Below are 18,183 nucleotides of genomic sequence, written 5' to 3'. Positions count from 1 at the left end.
CTGCCTTCTCTCCTGCAGCCAGCATGGATGGCCTCATGGGGAGTTCCCTATGATCAGTTGACAGAGGAAGAGAAGACTAGGGCCTGGTTCACAGATATGCAGGCACCACCTGAAAGTGGACAGCTGCAGCACTACAGTCCCTTTCTACGACATCCCTGAAGGACAGCAGTGAAGGGAAATCTTCCCAGTGGGCAGAACTTCTAGCAGTGCACCTGGTTGTGCACTTTGCATGGAAGGAGAAATGGCCAGATGTGCAATTATAAACTGATTTATGGGCTGTAGCCAATGGTTTGGCTGGATAGTCAGGGACTTGGAAGAAACACGATTGGAAAATTGGTGACAAAGAAGGTTACGGAAGAGTTATGTGGATGGACCTCTCCAAGTGCTAAAAAACTGAAGATGTTTGTATCCTATGTGAGTGCTCACCAACGGGTGCGGATTTTAATAATAAAGTGGATAGGATGACCCATTCTGTGGACACCATTCAGCCTCTTTCCCCAGCCACCCCTGGTGTTGTCCAATGGGCCCATGAACAAAGTGGCCATGGGGGCAGGGTTGGAGTTTATGCATGGGCTCAGCAACATGGACTTTCACTCACCAATACTGACCTGGCTACGGCCACTGCTGAGTGCCCAATTTGCCAGCAGCAGAGACCAACACTGAGACTTCTATATGGCACCATTCCTCAGGGTGATCAGCCAGCTACCTGGTGGCAGGTGGATTATATTGGACCTCTTCCATCATGGAAAGGACAGAGGTTTGTCCTCACTGGAATAGACACTTACTCTGGATATGAGTTTGCCTATCTTGCACTCAATGCTTCTGTCAAGACTACTATCTGTGGACTCATGGAACGTCTTATCCACCATTGTGGTATTCCACACAGCATTGCCTCTGACGAAGGCACTCACTTTATGGCTTAAAAAGTGCAGCAGTGGGCTTATGCTCATGGAATTGACTGGTCTTACCATGTTATCCGTCATCCCGAAGCAGGTGAATTGATAAAATGATGGAATGGACTTTTGAAGTCACAATTACAATGCCAACTAGGTAACAATACTTTGCAGAGCTGGGGCAAAGTTCTCCAGAAGACTGTGTATGCTCTGAATCAGCGTCCCATATATGGCACTGTTTCTCCCATAGCCAGGACTCACGGCTCCAGGAATCAAGGGGTGGAAGTGGAAGTGACACCACTCACCATCATCCCCAGTGATCTACTAGTAAAATTTTTGCTTCCTGTTTCCATGACATTACATTCTGCTGGCCTAGAGTTCTTAGTTCCAGAGGGAGAATGCTGCCACCAGGAGACACAACAATGATTCCGTTAAGCTGGAAGTTAAGATTGCCACCTGGAAACTTTGAGCTCCTCTTACCTTTAAAGCAACAGGCTAAGAAAGGAGTTACAGTGTTATCTGGGGTAATTGACCAGGACTGTGAAGATGAAATCAGTCTACTACTCCACAATGGAGGCAAGGAAGAGTATGCATGGAATACAGGAGATCCATTAGGGCATCTCTTAGTATTACCATGCCTTGTGATAAAGGTCAATGGGAAACTACAACAGTCCAATCCAGGCAGGACTACAAATGACCCAGACCTTTCAGGAATGAAGGTTTGGGTCACTCCACCAGGAAAAAAGCCATGACCTGCTGAGGTGTTTGCTGAAGGCAAAGGGAATACAGAATGGGTAGTAGAAGAAGGTAGTCATCAATACTAGCTATGACCATGTGACCAGCTGCAGAAACAAGGACTATAATTATCATGAGTATGTCCTCTTTCTTTCGATAAAAACATGTTTTCTTCTACAGTTTTTATGGTTTTAGGTCTTATGTTTAAGTCTTTAATCCTTCTTGAGTTAATTTTTGTATAAGGTGTAAGGAAGGGCTCCAGTTTCAGTTTTCTGCATATGGCTAGCCAGTTTTCAACACCATTTTTTAAATAGGGAGTCCTTTCCCCATTGCTTGTTTTTGTCAGGCTTGTCAAAGATCAGATGGTTGTAGATGTGTGGTGTTATTTCTGAGGGCTCTGTTCAGTTCCATTGGTCTATATGTCTGTTTTGGTACCAGTACCATGCTGCTTTGGTTACTGTAGCCTTGTAGTATAGTTTGAAGTCAGGTAGTGGATTGCCTCCAGCTTTGTTCTTTTTGCTTAGGGTTGTCTGACTATGCAGGCTCTTTTTTAGTTCCATATGAAATTTAAAGTAGTTTTTTTTTTTTCTCAATTCTGTGAAGAAAGTCAATGGTAGCTTGATGGGGATAGCATTGAATCTATAAGTTACTTTGGGCAGTATGGCCATTTTCACAACATTGATTCTTCCTATCCATGAGAATGGAATGGTTTTCCATTTACTTGTGTCCTCTCTTATTTCCTTGAGCAGTAGTTTGTAGTTCCCCTTGAAGAGGTCCTTCACATCCCTTGTAAGTTGCATTCCTAGGTATTTTATTCTCTTTGTAGAAATTGTGAATACAAGTTCACTCACGATTTGGCTCTCTGTTTGTCTATTATTAGTGTATAGGAATGCTTGTGATTTTTGCACATTGATTTTGTATCCTGAGACTTTGCTGAAGTTGCTTATTAGCTTAAAAAGATTTTGGACTGAGATGAGGGGTTTTCTAAATATACAATCATGTCATCTGCAAACAGAGACAATATGACTTCCTCTTTTTCCATTTGAATACCCTTTATTTCTTTCTCTTGCCTGGGTGCCCTGGCCAGAACTTCCAATACTGTGGTGAATAGGAGTGGTGAGAGAGAGCACCCTTGTCTTGTGCCAGTTTTCAAAGGACATGCTTCCAGCTTTTGCCCATTCAGTAGGACATGGCTGTGGTTTGTCATAAATAGCTCTTGTTATTTTGAGATATAGACCATCAATACTTAGTTTATTGAGAGTTTTTAGCATGAAGGGGTGTTGAATTTTATTGAAGGCCTTTTCTGCATCTATTGAGATAATCATGTGGTTTTTGTTATTGGTACCGTTTATATGATGGATTATCTTTATTGATTTGCATATGTTGAGCCAGCCTTGCATCCCAGGGGTGAAGTCTACTTGATCGTGGTGAATAAGCTTTTCAATGTGCTGCTGGATTCAGTTTGCCAGTATTTTACTGAGGATTTTTGTATCAATGTTCATCACAGATATTGGTCTGAAATTTTCTTTTTTTGTGGTGTCTCTGACAGATTTTGGTATCGGGATGATGCTGGCCTCATAAAATGAGTTAGAGAGGAATCCCACTTTTTCTATTGTTTGAAATAGTTTCAGAAGGAATGGTGCCAGTTCCTCTTTGTACCTATAGTAGAATTCGGCTGTGAATCCGTCTTGTCCTGGGCTTTTTTTTGTTGGTAGGCTATTAATTACTGCCTCAATTTCAGAACTTGTTATTGGTCTGTTCAGGGATTTGAATTCTTCCTGGTGTAAACTTGGGAGGGTGTATGCGTCCAGCAATTTATCCAGTTCTTCTAGATTTTCAGTTTATTTGTGTAGAGGTGTTTATAGTATTCTCTGATGTTAGTTTTTATTTCTGTGTGATCAGTGGCGAGAAAACCTAGGCAATACCATACAGGACATAGGCATGGGCAAAGACTTCATGACTAAAACATCAAAAGCAATGGCAGTAAAAGCCAAAATTGACAAATGAGATCTAATTATACTAAAGAGCTTCTGCACAGTAAAAGGAATTATCATGAGAGTGAGCAGGCAACCTATGGAATGAGAGAAAATTTTTGCAACCTATCAATCTGACAAAGGGCTAATATCCAGAATCTACAAGGAAGTTAAACAAGTTTACAGGAAAAAAACAACCACATCAAAAAGTGGACAAAGGATATAAACAGACACTTCTCAGCAGAAGACATTTATGCAGCCTACAAACATACCAAAAAAAGCTCATCATCGCTGGTCATTAGAGAAATGAAAATCAAAACCACAATCAGAAACCATCTCATGCCAGTTAGAATGGTGATCATTAAAAAGTCAGGAAACAACAGATGCTGGAGAGGATGTGGAGAAATAGGAACGCTTTTATACTGTTGGTGGGAGTTTAAATTAGTTCAACCATTGTGGAAGACAGTGTGGTGATTCCTCAAGGATCTAGAACCAGAAATACCATTTGATCCAGCAATCCCATTACTGGGTATATACCCAAAGGATTATAAATCATTCTACTATAAAGACACATGCACACGTATGTTTACTGCAGCACTGTTCACAATAGCAAAGACTTGGAACCAACCCATACGCCCATTGATGATAGACTGGATAAAGAAAACATGGCACATATACACCATGGAAACTATGCAGCCATAAAAAAGGATGAGTTCATGTCCTTTACAAGGACATGGATGAAGCTGGAAACTATCATTCTCAGCAAACTAACACAGGAAGAGAAAACCAAACACTGCATGTTCTCACTCATAAGTTGGAGATGAAAAATGAGAACACATGGACACAGGGAGGGGAACATCACACACCAGGGCCTGTCAGGGGGTCGGGGGCTATGGGAGGGATAGCATTAGGATAAATATCTAATATAGATGACAGGTTGATGGGTGAAGCAAACCACCATGGCATGTGTATACTTATGTAACAAACCTGAACTTTCTGCACATGTATCCCAGAACTTAAAGTATAATAAAAAAATTAAATGTTAGTTGATCTTTCAAAATCTACATTTAATTTCATATTTCAGTGATATTGACTTATAATAAAAGAGCAGAACAAAAAATTGAAAAAAAAAAAAAAAAGACATGTTTGTGCAGGCCAGGCATGGTGGCTTATGCCTGTAATCCTAGCACTTTGGGAGGCCGAGGTGGGTGGATCATCTGAAGTCAGGGGTTCAAGACCAGCCTGGCCAACATGGTGAAACCCCATCTCTACTAAAAATACAAAAAATTAGCTGGGCATGGTGGCAGGCTCCTGTAATCCCAGCTACTCGGGAGGCTGAGGCAGGAGAATCATTTGAACCTGGGAGGCGGAGGTTGTGGTGAGCCGTGATCGCACCATTGCATACCAGCCTGGGCAACAAGAGTGAAACTCTGTCTCAAAAATAATAATAATAATAAAATAACATGTTTGTGCATGTGTACACTTGTATTAAGAAAATATCTTTATTTTATTTCCTTTCCCTTTATCATGTGGCATAAGATTTATTGACTTCACGTCAACATTTAAGTATTGTTAATTTTATGTAACAGTATTTCGGTCGAGGATTGGTGCATTTCCAGTTGTATGAAGGATAGTTGTATTATGTCAGGCAAATTATGACCTTATTATTGTCTTTACTTGAAGACTATGTATAATCTCAGGAGATGTGTATGTGTTCAAGTTGACAAGGGGTGGACTTGTGATAGTTAATACTGAGTTAATCCTGGGTGTGTCTGTGAGGGTGTTACCAAAGGAGAGTAACATTTGAGTCAGTGGGCTGGGAAAGGCAGACCCACCCTTAATCTGGATGGGCACCATCTAATCAGCTTCCAGTGCAGCTAGAATATAAGCAGGCAGAAAAATGTGAAAAGAGAGACTGGCCTAGCCTCCCAGCCTACATCTTTCTCCCAAGCTGGATGCATCTTGCCCTCGAACATCAACTCCAAGTTCTTCAGTTTTGGAACTCGGACTGGCTCTCCTTGCACCTCAACCTGCATATGACCTATTGTGGGACCTTGTGATCTTGTGAGTTGATACTTAATAAACTCTCTCCTATATATATATAGATATAAATGTGATATATATATAATATATATGATATATATATAAAACATATATATATTCCATCAGTTCCATCCCTCTAGAGAGCTCTGACTGATACAATAATAATAGGCAATAGCTCTTCAGCTGGGAGCTGGAACACTTGTGTCTTGTTACACAAGTCTTCATGGAAGCAGTGCCACTACCCTGAGGCTGACATGCTGTGAGAGTCCAAACCAGTCCATGTGGAGAGACCACATGGAGAATCCCTGTGGCTAAATGAAGAGAGAAGCCCTGCCAGTCTCCAGATGCTGCATTCCAATCACCATCTGACTGCAACTGTGTGAGACCTTGAGCCGGTAGCAGCCATCCAACCAAGTTCTCAAATTTATGATTCAAGAATAAATTACTGCTGTTGGTTTAAGCCACTGAGTTTTAAGATGATTAGTTATGCAATGATATAACAGAAATCACCTTTCTTCAAAGAGAATCTTTAAAAGAGGAGAAATCCTCATGTAGAGATGACCTCACGACCATCTACTTGGCCTCTTTCTTTTACCCAAGGCACTTCAATAAGCCCTAAGGAGTGTGTGGAGCAAGGTTGTAATCAAATGGCATTTTTGAAAAATAAGAAAGGTATTGAATCTCTACTGTTCGTAAACAAGTCACAAAGAGAGAAGAAGCAAGAGTAAGAAAAGTAGGCTCAATTGGGAGCTCATTTAGGTGGATGAAAAGCAATGGATTTTCTTGCTTGAATAGTATAAGGAGTCGCTGCATCTTTCAGAAATACTGATAGGGAAAGCAAAACAAATACCAAGTAATTCATCATGGTTCAGATTAAAAAACTAGGGGTAAGCTCTCACCTGTAAGCTGGCCAAGACTTTCCTAGACCCAGATAACTATCTTGGTACCTGGAGAAGCTGAACCCCACTATGTAAATTCAAAGCATGTGTATTTTAGAAAATTAATCAGCACTGGTAGCGCTACTACCACGTATCACAGTAATTTATTTACATTATCTCATGCAATGCTTTAAAATTCTTAAAATAGAATTATATTATCTCTAGAGTCCAAATGTGAAAATTGAGACTCCTAGAGATTGAATATTACAGTGTCACCCAGATAACAAGGAACAGAAGTTTGAACTCAGATTTGCCTCCTGCCAAAGCCTGTGCATTGTCTCCACATTATTGCTCTTCATAATAAGATGCTGTGGGCCTGAAAGAAATTTGGCAGAAAAAACAAAAAACAAAAGAGATTTCTCTAGCTCTGTCATTCATTGCATTGCATAACATGTGATCAGCAAGTTACAGTTCTCACCAGCCTGTGGGGCATCAGGGCATATTTCCTTCAGCACCTCAAATCTCCATTCCTTTGCCACATCTCTCCCTTTTCACTTCCTGGGTCTGAGAAACAAGTTCATCAGATACAGCACCACTCCCTTAATGTCACATTAAGGCTAGGATGAGTATCTTCTCAATGAGTCCACTTGTCTTTTTTGTTGCCAGACCTTCCAAATCCATCATAGTTTCATATCAATAGAGAGTGGATCCCAGTCTCCTTCCTCCCAGGAGTTTTCAACATGGACATAATTATTAAGAGAAAACACCAAAGTCTCTCTCCGTGGATTCAAATACCTGCTCTGTTACTTCCTGGTCAACTGATCTTGGTTTTGTTTAATGATCCCCTGATAATATGGTTAATCAAAGTGTGTCAGTTCAAGTACTCTGAGAAGAAGATGCAAGACATATATAGATATGCAAGACATTGGGAGAAGCATCTATGTAGTATAAAATGGAGAGAGAGCAAGCATAGCATGGAGAACCTTCAGATTACAAAAGTAAGTCTAACACCCATGAAAGGAGAGTGGGAAGAAAGAATTGTGAAGGAAGACCCTCATACTGTAAGGCACTTCTGAGAAAATCCTGGCCAGGCTAATGAGGAGTCCCTGAGCAAATATTGCCCACTAGAGGAGTCCTATGTTTGACACAGTTCTTTGGCTCTGATACCTTCAGCTGTGCTCAGTTATTGGCTGGGAACAGCCCAGGGACAGTGTGGCTTGAGAGTTAGCATAGCAGTGGGTTTAGAATGTCTTATGAAAGGAGACCTAAGCAGTGCACACCCTTGCTGTGGCACATACTTATTGTATAATAGGGCTATTGCTATGATGAAATGGTTTTATCCATGAGATGCATTTAGAGCAATGCTCCATGCATAGAGGAATTCAAAATAATACAGCAGTTATTATCACCTATAAGGGAACACAAGGATGCACTTAAATGCCTGAGTTAAGTATGTTATCCAGCTTCATCAGGCAGCCTCAAGTCTTCAATTGCAAACAGATACCTTGAAGATCGGATGGGTCCTGAACCTGAGTCAAAATCCTGCAAAATGTCTGTTAACGAATGCTGGTAACTGGATTAGAAACTGCTCAATCTCAGTAGCTATTCATGCATGGTCTTCTCTTGGCATTACTTCAAACCACAACTTCCTAAAATGACAACTTCTTTAATTCTTTTGTTGGTGTCTTCTTTATTCTTTCTCTCTGTCTCTCACTCTCAGTGTCACCGTTGCGATGACTGGCTTGGCACAAATGTCCTATATGCTTAAATTCATCGTCCTATTTCAATTTGGTTTAGTGATCATTCAACACCTGACCTGGAGGAATTCAGAATTCAGCAGGGGTACATTCTCAGCTGGTGAGTCATACTTCTTCTGTCAGATTCTCATTCCTTTTTTTTTTTTTTTTTTCTGTTAACATCCGCCTCTACTTTGCCTTCACCTAGCACTAGTCCTGTAACTTTGTCTCTTGGTGACATCAAGAGGAAATTATTTCTTTCTTTCCTCCACCATTTTATTTGCCATCAGCTAGAGATAAGGGTTATAAAAAGAGGCTATTCAAACTACTGTTGAATGCAATCTGTCTGAGGGCAGAAATGAAGAAATGAAAAGTAATGAGACAGCCCAATTAAAAGTCTTTCAGGCCTCCAGGAGACATCTCAGACATGAATTGCAGAATTGTGTAGAAGTACAGACAGTCCTCCACTTATGATGGTTTGACTTACAATTTTTCAACTTTACAATATGCATTCAGTAGAAACCGAACTTTGAATTGTGAATTTTTGATCTTTCCCTGGGCTAGCAATATGTGGTATGATACTCTTGCAATACTGGGAAGCGAGTTTCAACTCCCAGTCAGCCATGTAATCATGAGAGTAAACAACCTACGTTCTACAGTGCACTGTGTTGCCAGATGATTTTGTCTAACTGAAATCTAATGTAAGATTTCTGAGCACATTTGAGGTAGGTGGGGCTAATCCATGGTGTTTGGTAGGTTAAGGGTATTCGATGCTTTTCACCTTTCACTATTTTCAACTTATGATGATGGTTTTGTTGGGACCTAACCCCGTCATAAGTCCAGGGGTATCTCTGCCACTATCCCAAGTCCAGTGCCCTGCTCACACTGACATGCGATGAACATGTATTGAATGAGTGAGAAAAGGCACTTATTTAAATCATGTTTATTTAAGCAATAGTATCACACATGCTTTTTGTTGTGGAGTCATTCTCATCTCTAGCCGAGGAGTTTTTAAGTAATACTGATGCCTGGGACCACTCCAGACCAACTGAACCATAATCTTTGTAGGTAAAGCCTATACATAGGTATTTTTTTTTTAACAAAACATCCCTGATAATACTAATATATGGGCAGATTTGAGCACCACCAGTTTGGGTGAATCAGGGGTCCCTTCTGGTATCCATGGTCTGCTTTCCTCACTGAGCTACCCCCACATGGCATAGTGAAAGGCCGGAGCTCCTCCCATGACAGGGTAGCCATGCGTGCATGCAGTTACTTGAGTTCTTTTATTTTTTTAATTAAAAGTTATATTCTTATGGATTTCTACTCCATAATACATCCTGTTTGTTTTAATGTAACATATTTTTCACATACAAAAACTCTTCAAATAAAAAAGTCTTGCACGATGCACCATGATAATTCTCTGGCTTCTTGTCCTCCAAGCCTACCACGTCTTCCCCAGGAGGCACAGCTCTAGCATTGGATTCAGGAGCTCAAGTGTGAATATCAGATATGCCCAGGTTGAGATTTCATCTCTGCCACTTACGTTTGTGGGTCCTAAGAAGGCTCTTCGCCTCCACAAGCCTTAGTTTTCTCAGCTGTCTAATGGGGATGTTGTAAGGATTAAATATAGCAAAGTGTTTAGATAATGGGTCTGTGAAATAAGTCTCCAGTTATGCTCATGTTGTAATGTTTTAATTGATGAGCATGTGCTTTTATTCTGTGTTGCCATTGGAACTGGGCAGAGCTGGTGCCATCACATATCTAGCTGTATGAAGAGTCTGAAAGAGGCGAGAAGAGGAGGCACTAGAAGGTCAATGAAGGCAAAGATAGTGGAACCAAGACTGCAGGTCAGAGCAGAGCAGAATCTCTTTTCCCCACAGCCATCACCCACTTCTTGTGTGTGGAGGCTGGGTGGACTTTGCCAAAGGAGGTAGGGCTGGAGTGAGAAGGCAGGATAGTGCTTCTAAACTTAATTAAGCCTTCAGTTCTGCCATTTCAGGAAGCTGCCCCAGGTTGATACTTAGTTTCCTCCCAGGAATTTCAGACAAATTTTCCATTGAGGTTTAAACTCTGAACAGCTTTCAAGTTGCAAGACTTACCTGAATGCAAATGAAGACTGTGGTCACTGAGAACCCAAATGTGCTGATTTAGGTTTACGAAGCTCGAGTCAGTTGACCTAGCAGCTCTGGTGTGAGATGAGGTGGAACTTAAATGTGCAAAGTGGTGATTTTCTAGGCATCTGCCATTTGGAGTTAGACTTTCCTGATGATGAGAGTCTTGTCTGTCCCTTTTCTGTTGACAAAAGTGTTTGGGCCATGGCTGGCAATAAGGGATGATAATAATGCTTATAAAAAGTCACCTTACATTTGTGTTGCATGCCACATTGAACAACGCAGTGTCATATCCATTATTGTATTTGATCCTTGAATAATTCAGTGAACTAGAAAACTTACTGCAGCCTGAGATTAGGCATATTCTTAAAGGACACATGGTCACTAACATCCATTTAGCATGTATGCCTGTGCTTCTCTACACTGTGACCCCATTTCTGCTCTCAATGTATATGTTCTATTTAAAATTGTATTTTTTATAATCCATTTTTTCAAAAAATCTTGCTGTCTTCTGATCTTTTCCATCTTGCTATGATATCTCTTTAGCATTAACAAAACTAATTATTGAAAATAAATGCACATTTGAGACTGGACTTTTGGCTGAATTTCTCTTTGAAATGTTCCCTATAGCAGGTGTTAACATATTAAGTCCCTTCCCTCCCCTCCCCACCTCCCCTCCCCTCCCCTTCCCTTCCTTTCCTTTTTTTTATTCTCTCCTTCTCCTTCCCTCCCTCCCTCCCTCCCTCCCTTCCTCCCTTCCTTCCTTCCTTCCTTCCTCCCTGACTTCCCTTCTTGCCTCCTTTCTTTTGTTGTCACTAGGAAAAACTGTGTGCCCTGGAGGACATTGGGGTAAAGGTGAGGAATAGAATGGTTTTGAACAAATCAAAGGGAAGAAAATCGTTTTAAAAGTCTGAAAAGAGATAATTTGGGAGTTAAGTTAGAAGATACATAAGTGTGAATTCAAGGTAACTAATTTTAGGGGATGCATTTCTTTTGGTGAAGCAGTGCTGTTAGGCTCTGATTGTGTTGCTTAAACTATATCACTGTATACAGTGATAGCTGATATCATTTATAACTTTTTTTTTTAGTAATTTTATGTTTAGAAAATGTATTCTTTCCCTAGTTTTAGTTGTTAATGTTTATCAGGTGAATTAACATTCTCAAACGTGTGTGTGATAAATATTGCACTACAGTTATCATTATCCTTTCCCTAAATGATTGAGCTTTGTATTTCAGGATCTTTATTTTGCCAGATGGTGTCGAGATCACTAATACAGCAGTCAAGAGTTCCCATATATGCAGAAATGTAACCTTCAGAAATGGGTGTTAACAGAGTGAAAATTATATTTTTTATACTTGAGAATTTTAGGGTCCTTAGTGAGACACATATGTTTTATGAACGATAGAATGTGAATGTATTTTAAGTAAGTACAAGTAAGGTTAAACACATACCTGCCCCAAATCCTTAACTTAATAATAATCATAAAGCAATTATAATAGTTTGACAAACAGGAAACTTTTCAAATAAAACCTAACATATGGTAGATTCATACACCTATTAGTCTGACACTTTTTCCATTTAATTTAGGCTGAATTTACCAAATATTTTGATAGAGGAGAGACTATTTAATGTTGTGATTAAAAACTTAGGCTCTAGGGTCAGATAGAGCGGGAATTGACTCCTGCTTTTCATGCTTACTGGCTAAACTTCCAGACCTGGTTCTCTCATCCATACAATGGGAGTCATATTACTAATTAAGAGGGTTGCTAAAGTTATAAAATAAAGAATGTGAAATGCTTAGCAAACTGTTTAGTATGTAGTTGATATTCAGTAAATAGTACTGTTAATATTACTTGTTTTCAGTAACACAAATTCACTATATTAATCAATATTTGGTATATCTCATATATTCTGAAATATATTGTTTCTCTTAGACTACCTAAAAGCAGCATTTTCTCTGTGTTCATTCATTCATTGATTTATTACATATTTATTGAGTAACCACTGTGTGCTGGATATGTTGCTAGAAGCTAGATTGAGAAAGTTTAGCCAAGCAGATTCCTTTTTTTTCATGGAAATTGTAGTCAGTGAGAAATGGAAAATAAACCAGCAAACTAACAAATTGTATATATTTGTCTGTTTAGCAGTGGAGAGCTGATTAGAGTTTCCTGTCCACTAGAAATCAGGCTCAGAGCGATAGGAAACCGAGTGAAGAATGACCAGTGGGCATGAAGCTAGAAACTTCACCATTTCACCTGAGAGCTGTGGGCTCTGAGGCCATTGGCCATTGTACACACTTAGGTTATGCCTCTCCGGCCATTCCACAAGGCAGAGTTGGTGTGTGTGTGTGTGTGCGCGCACGCATGTATGTCTGTGCTTGTGTGTGTTTCCTTCAATTCACCTCATCAGCACCCACCAAATAATATGGAAAGAATAAGTAGGTGAAGGGTCATTTTCCATAAAGGGCCATAGTTCAAAAACGCTCAGCATCTCTGAGACATGCTGAGTGTAGACAGTGATAAAACAAATCCATTCTTCCATCTTCATTAAATTCCTGGGAGAACAAGATGACCTCCCCCTCAGCACTCCCTACATCTATTTGAATCTTAGTATTCAAAGTCTTAATGGAAATAAGAAAGAATTCTTAAAAGATAACACTCTGGAGCACTGGTGCATGCAGAGAGGAGGACTTTGGTTTCTGTTGATTAGTAAATATGTGAGGGGATTCATACCAGGTATGATGTTCACTGAAGCTTCCTAGAGTTCTTAGCCTCTGAGCTACAGTCAAGTTTCTTCTAATTCCGTGGGTGCTCACTTCAAAAGACCCTAAGAAAAGCACTCAGAAGGAAGGAAAAAGTTTTCCTCCTGGCTCTCTATAGTGAATTACAAACTGGCATTCTCTCCTCCCATTCTTAAAACTAGAAGGGTGGTACAGGCAGCGATGCTGACAGTGTGCATTCGCAGATGCCACCATATGGGTCTCGAAAAACTAGTTGCACTGATGATTCCCTGCACATGTAGGAGACAGTTTGCATTGTTGGCATCGTCCCTGCACAGAAACAAGCACAGCTTAGCAAGGCTGAGCAGATGGCACTAGATCTGGTGCCAGGGAAGCAGTGAATTAAAGGTTATACCCACCAGGTTTGATGCGGTGCCAGTTTGAATTGGTACAGAAGCTTCGGCCCACCTGCTTATTGGCCTCATGACATCTGGCATCTTTTTATTTTATTTTATTTTTTTTAATTTGGACTGAATTGAAGGCAGCAAGGAAAAATGTCATTTTAAAAGCCAGTTACAAGTCAGTGGATTTAAACTCTTAACAACAAAAAAAAGGCCTACAGACCCTCCACATTAATGTTTTATATTAATGAATTTTATAAAACCTTGGGGGAAATTGCACGTTGATGTGCAGAATTGTGTTGCAATTTATAGCATCATACAATGGAGAGGGTGGACTGCTAAAAACTGGCTCAAAGTTACTAAATAGTGACAACAGAAAAAGGCTATTATCTGTAGCCTGTATATTGTAATTAGGAATCAGGGAGAAAAATAAATTTGCTTCAATTTATTCTAATGATTTTCACATTGTAATAATTAGAAAATATCGTGTTGTTTCACATGGAAACTCACTCTAAAAGGTGGTTTGCACCTTTAGTTTCCTCCTGTAAAGTTTTTTTCTGCAGTAGTGTATTAAGTTTTGCTGTGTTTCAGCTGCAATCCCCACTTGCTCTGCACACATTCATATACTATGTACACAAATAGGCAACATACCCAGCCCCAGGGTAGCAGTGTGTGCATACTGAAACCTGCTTGTATATCTCCTCCATTTGGGATATTCATGCCTGCTCCCTGGGTGTGAAATGAAAGCATGCAGCAGAGTTGCATTTGGGAGGTGATTAGCTTGGTATGTAAGCTTCTAATTCAAATGTATGTATGGCCTAACATAGGGCATCCACTATTTAATTTTTAAAAATTAACTTCTAATGACATTGTATCAACCCTCCATCAGCAGGAGAGATACAAGAAATCATCATTAAGCAAATGTGTTAAATGTCTAACATAGTATCAACTTTTATCCCACAAATCTGACACATACCATGCAGATATTGACTTTTTTTCCACTGGAATTGGCTTGGTTAGCTTTTTGCTTCCTTTGTTTTAGAATGACAATAGCTCTGAAGTTTTTCGTAGTCTTTTTCTTTCAGAAAAAAAATATAGAGACGAGACATTGATAGAGGTAAAAGAAGTAGGAAGTGTTTCTAGATTGTACTCAAATAATTTGGAGGAAGTAAAGAGTAGAAATCAGGGGTAAACTCTAGTTGTAAATGCAAAAAATAGGTTGGAAAGCCAATAATCTATTCTTGTTTCAAACTCAGAAATCTACGAAGACAATGAAGATCCAATAATACCTATTTGGCTGGAGCAAAAGTAAGTGCGGTTTTTGCTGTTACTTTTAATTACTGCAATTACTTTTGCACTGACCTAATAGTTCTGAGAATATAGCTGTCTAAGAAAGCTACATCCATTCTGGTAGTTCTGGAAATAATCTGGAAATCTATCTTCTGTTTTGAAGCATTTAACAGAATATTGTAATGACTTTTAATATTAAAAGTATCATTAATTATTAATGTTAAAGAATTAAACCACATTAAAATCATCTTTAAAATAGTAACATATTATTATAAATATTAAAATATTAATTAGCTTCTAATTCTGAATTACATGAATTATAAGTGCATATTTTTCCAATGTAAAATCTGGGTAAAATAACTGCTTCCCAAGGAGAAGAAATTACTGTGGAAAATATGAAGTAAAAAAATAAATCTAAGCAACAAGACTGAAAATGATGTTAGAGTTTTATAGACCGATTTGTTGTTATCAAATTCCTTAAGTTCATCTTAAACATAATGAGGGAAAAAAATCTCAAATTTATTTGACTTAATTTAAAGGTATATCAGCCAACATTTCAACACCAGATAAAGACAGGAAAAAATGAAACCACCCACATTGCAAAGCTGTCCTATCATTGAAGCTACTTAGTGCTTTCTCCTGTTCACATGACTAACTCATTTATATTTGATACTTCTTCATAACTCTATTAGACTGGAATTTCTTTCACAGGCTTCTGTGGTGTTCTTCTGTAATAATGCGCCTTCATTATTGCTACTCAAAGACATTTACTGTTGTCACAGTCAAAACTTATACATTATTCAGTGTTGTTATAAATAATTCTTGGTATAGACCAGGTACTAAATTGCTACCTCGTATTCACTGTAGTGAAATAATCTGTTTCAAAGTTCTCCAGATAAGTACGTGGCCCAAAATATTCCAAAGGAAGTAAAAGAAATATGTTGTTCTATTTCTTCAACTGAATAGTTTTAATGAGGCAATGGTTAAAAAAAAACCCAATGAGAGATGGCAATAAAAATTGTAAAGTTGTAATAACAATAAGATGAGTTTAGTATATTATAATTTCAGGCTGCTGATTTGGGAGGATATCCAAGAATAATTTTATTTACAATGTATCTAACATTGCCTTCCAGGATATCTATATTTTGTTAAGTACATCTTCTCAATATATTTACAATCTAATACTCATTGTTAACAGACACAAGAGCTGGTAAAAACTGAGCTGAAAAGTAAGTGAAGAGCTCTAAGTAAGGGTTCGTGGGGAGACAAGATCTTATGAACTCTTCCCTAAGCAAACCAGATAGTGGATTTTATATTTATTTTTTTAAAGATACCTCTATCATCTATGTATGAAATAACCAACTGAAAGTTTGAGCTAATGCCCATGTCTCAGGTTTTCAGATGTGATGTTTTATTTTCCTAATCATAATAATGGGCCATTCTGTAAACTCCTAATTATATTCTGATATCTTAATATAATTACTTTTATGTGGCCTCTATTCTTTCTTAATACCCGTAATATTTTAGGGCTTTTAATCAGATCAACAAAAATACGCATCTTTAGATTTTTCTTCCTAGCAAAAGTATATATTTTAAGTGTATTTCTTCATGGAAATGGTATCTCTTAAATTTCTAGGCACTAAAGTACCTCGCATTTATCAATTTGGAATTCTCTTTATAGAGAAAGGTAATCCATTTTGTTATTAATAGTCAGTATTGATTTTTACAATTTATGGCCAAAAGTTCACTATAGGTGCTTTAAAAAAGTAAATCCAGAAAATCAATAATTTATCCTTAAGTTAATGAAATAAAAGGTAAAGTTCCTGAAGATTTCATTTACATGGAGTCTGCATTGAGGATAATGATCTCATAGATTTAGCTGAGTCAAACCTGCTCTCCAGCTACTGTCATCAATGTATATTTTTTCATTATCTAAGACAATATTATATTTCAGAGATGGTAAAATACAAGTCCTAGCACAAAATAGAAACTCAAAAATATTTGTTTAATGGATTCATGAACCATGAAGTGAATCATTTGTTCATTTATTCTTTTTTTCAGTCAGTAAATATTGATGGAACATATATTGTAGAAGTGGCTAAGGACACAGATTCTGAACTGCCTATATTCAAATTGGCTTGCCTCTTGCTTGCTGTGTGAATCTAGACAAGTTACTAAACATCTCAGTGACGGGTTTCCTCCTCTGCAAAATAGAGAAACACTGAGTACATAAAATGCATAATGATATGTACTTTATAAAGCATTTTTAAAAGTAAATTATATTTATTTAGAATTTAGAGCAATGCTGGGCATATTTTAAGTTCCTTATAGGTATTTGATCAATACATAGATAAACAAAGATAAGTAAATGATAAATTTTCCAGCACAGAAAACAGAGCATGGTATGGTCTGTGTTCTCAACATACTCAAAATATTCAGATATTCTTCTAGCCTGCCTTAGCCTACCATGCACAAAATAAATATTTAATTTGAATGAAAGTTTAAAATTTGAGCTTGGAGAGATGGAATTTACCAAAAGATCTGGGTAATGATCAATATTCTTTCAAATCAACATAGCCTGTCTTTGTTATTGTAAGCAAAATTATGAAGTCATTGAGAGGTGCTCATCATTCTCAGTGCATTCTTTCTTTGTGACGGTGCTTCTCATTTAAAAGAGAAATGATCTAATATCAACTTTTCACCATTGTCATTAATTTTGCAGGTGTGAATGATTTCCACTATTATTCCTCAACTAGGCATTTTAAAATTTCAAGCACTTTTCAATAGCGATAAAAAGAAAGCATTTGAGCTCTTCTAAAGAGTTTTAGGTAGTGCCAGATGGGTGGAGGATTTAGGGGTGGAGCAAACGGCCCCTGAAGACTTAACATAAAAATGATGTGTTCCACAACCTATCAGTCTCGAAGATCTATTGATTTTCCATTTCTTTTCTGTACATCCTCAGTGCTACTATATTGCCTTGGTTCCACCAAAAGTGCTGAATAGTCTCCTTCCTTGCTTCCTAACTTCTTTTTTCTTCTCCTAAACCCCACCATATGCACTGTGGCCAAAATGAACATTCAAAATGACATCCATGATCATGTTACTTTCCTGCTCAAAAAGCTTATAACTGCATCTTATTGCCTCAGGAGAAGTTCCAAGCCTGGTTGCCCATCAATCTCTCCTGGTAGAACTCCTGTCTCTGAAGATGTTAGTTCACTAGGCTTATGATGGGCTCAGAGTTTAATCCCTGGGGGACTTTGATGAAGCATTTCATGGACAAATGTTTGAGAGCCAGCAGCCAAGTATAAAGGTAAGGTACCCAGACATTCTTCAGATTTGTTCCTACCTGTCTCTCTCCATTTTGCACACCCCCTTTTTCCTCCAGTTGGAGTGAACTATG

At 38.5% G+C, this 18,183-nt stretch overlaps 2 long non-coding RNA genes across 2 annotated transcripts in view; one reads left to right on the top strand and one right to left on the bottom strand.

Annotated features, from left to right (window-relative positions):
• The window catches only part of LOC129047474 (uncharacterized), a 48,464-nt gene extending 47,221 nt beyond the window's left edge, over positions 1 to 1,243 (bottom strand). The window contains exon 1 of the long non-coding RNA XR_008509184.2: positions 969 to 1,243. This is a non-coding gene — a long non-coding RNA (uncharacterized LOC129047474). The remainder of the gene's footprint in view (positions 1 to 968) is intronic.
• The window catches only part of LOC129047475 (uncharacterized), a 74,916-nt gene that overhangs the window by 19,457 nt on the left and 37,276 nt on the right, over positions 1 to 18,183 (top strand). The gene's annotated exons all lie outside the window — the stretch shown is intronic.

The sequence above is a fragment of the Pongo abelii genome, chromosome 7, assembly GCF_028885655.2.
Source record: "Pongo abelii isolate AG06213 chromosome 7, NHGRI_mPonAbe1-v2.0_pri, whole genome shotgun sequence".
Taxonomy (NCBI): domain Eukaryota; kingdom Metazoa; phylum Chordata; class Mammalia; order Primates; family Hominidae; genus Pongo; species Pongo abelii.
This window is presented reverse-complemented; position numbering and strand designations above follow the sequence as displayed.